This window comes from Neophocaena asiaeorientalis, unplaced genomic scaffold (assembly GCF_003031525.2).
Source record: "Neophocaena asiaeorientalis asiaeorientalis breed wild unplaced genomic scaffold, Neophocaena_asiaeorientalis_V1.1 scaffold130, whole genome shotgun sequence".
In the NCBI taxonomy this organism is placed as follows: domain Eukaryota; kingdom Metazoa; phylum Chordata; class Mammalia; order Artiodactyla; family Phocoenidae; genus Neophocaena; species Neophocaena asiaeorientalis.
The window spans coordinates 11,778,076-11,780,474 of NW_020173397.1; positions in this window are offsets into that span (position 1 = coordinate 11,778,076).

Consider the following 2,399-nt stretch of genomic DNA (forward strand, 5'->3'; position numbering starts at 1 on the left):
GTTTCTAGAAGGGAGTTCTCAGCCTGTAGTTGCCAAGCAGGAGGGAAGGTGGGGAAAGGATGGACTGGGAGTTTGGGATTAACAAATGCAAACTATTATGTGAAGAATGGATAAACAACAAAGTCCTACTGTATAGCACAAAGAACTATACTCAATATCCTGTGATAAACCATAACAGAAAAGAATATGAAAAAGAAAGTATATATATGTATAACTGAATCACTTTGCTGTACAGTAGAAATTAATACATTGTAAATCAACTATACTTCAATAAAATAAATCTTAAAGAGAAAAGAAAGAAAGCAACTGCTCTGCTTGTTGGTACAAATAAGAAATGATGAAAATTGGCAGATTGCAAGTAATGTAATCATCAACAGCTGTGCTAATATCACCAAACAGCTACTGATAATGTTGAGACACTGTAAGAAAGATTCTTGGATCAAATTGGTCTGGAGAATGCTGGGTTAAAGAAATTTAGAGGTATTTCTTAAACAAAAAGCTTTGAACATGCCAACGAGAATTGTGAATTTGTAAATCGAGAAAACAGTCTTCTGAACTGATAAGCACAAAAAGCTTTTTACCACAGAGCATGTGTTTCTCAGAACACATTTTGTGAAATGATGATCTAAGCGAGTCAAAGAAAGAAAATAATCTATTTTATGGGTTTACATGGGGAAAAGACTGGAAGGAAATACTCTAAAATGTTACAACTCCAAGGCTTCCCTGGCGGTGCAGTGGTTAAGAATCCGCCTGCCAATGCATGGGACATGGGTTCAAGCCCTGGTCCAGGAAGATCCCATATGCCGCGGAGCAACTAAGCTCTGAGCCTGCACTCTAGAACCCAGAGCCACAACTGCTTAGCCCACGTGCCACAACTACTGAAGCCCACAGGGTGCCTGGAGCCCGTGCTACAGAGCAAGAGAAGCCACTGCAGTGAGAAGCCCACACACCACACTGAAGAGTAGACCCTGCTCGCCGCAACTAGAGAAAGCCCACGTGCAGCAACGAAGACCCAAGGCAGACAAAATAAATAAATAAATAGATTTATTTTTTAAAAAAAGCCAAGGGATTGGACTAGTCAAGGTCCTTTCTTTTTAAAATAAATAAATAAATAAAAATAAAAACACTATTTTGGCCTGTTCTGCTTATTTAGGTCGGGACTGATCTTTACCTATTGAGCTTTTCTGGGTCAGGATCTAGAGCTTCTTATCTTCATGCCTTCCTAGAGATGACTACTATTTCTTTCTTTCTTTTTGTTTAAATTGATTAATTTATTTTTTGGCTGCATTGCGTCTTCGTTGCTGCGCATGGGCTTTCTCTAGTCGTGGCGAGCGGGGGCTACTCTTCAGTGCAGTGTGCAGGATTCTTTTTGTGGTGGCTTCTCTTGTTGCAGAGCACGGGGCTCTACGAGCGTGAGCTTCAGTAGTTGTGGCACGCGGGCTCAGTAGTTGTGGCTCGCGGGCTCTAGAGTGCAGGCTCAGTAGTTGTGGTGCACGGGCTTAGTTGCTCCGCAGCATGTAGGATCTTCCCCGACCAGGGCTCGAACCCGTGTTCCCTGCGTTGGCAGGTGGATTCTTAACCGCTGTGCCACCAGGGAAGCCCATGACTATTATTTCTTATGTTATACTCTATGGCCAGAGGAGAATGCACTGAAATTGTGGAAATAAATGAAGATCACCCAAATAAGAACAAACAGAGGCTATTTATACAGAGCTTGCTTTGGCAGGGGAGTCAGTCACCATCACTGGCATTTGGCAGACACTCAAAGGCAGGCAGGGAAGTGGGGAAGTTTATCGTGGAAACAGGGAGGCTCAGGTCTCAGAGCAGTTGCTTTCTGTGCTATGTGATGCCAGTCTTGTAGGTATGTGAGAAGCCATTTCTGCTGGCTGATAGAAAGCTAATACAGGACATGGATTAAGAGCCCCAAATTTAGAGGCAGTCCTTAACTCAAATGCCTATGTTTCATTTTAATATCTGTCAGAGGAGGTTAATAAAAGTACCGACTCTCCAAGATTATGAAGAAACTGTCGTATCACACATATAACACTTAACACATGCTTAGGGACATTAAGTACTCAAATATGTTAGCACTGTGGCTGTAAAATTAAAGGCAGCAGTAATAGCAGTAGACTGTCAATATTAATAGTAATAATAGTAACAACGGCACTAGTAGTTGTAGCAGCAGCAGTAGTAATAGTAGTAACCATAGTAGTAGTTGTTCTAATGGTAATAGCAGTAATGGTAGTACCAGTAATAGTGTAGTAGCAGTATTAGTAATAGTGGAATAACATCCTCACACCTTCAGAAGTTATAGAATTAATTTACCTTTGAATTTAAGTCCAAATCAAATCAATTTAATTTAAGAATTTTGAGATGGCTTGTTAAAACAATGAAAAGAA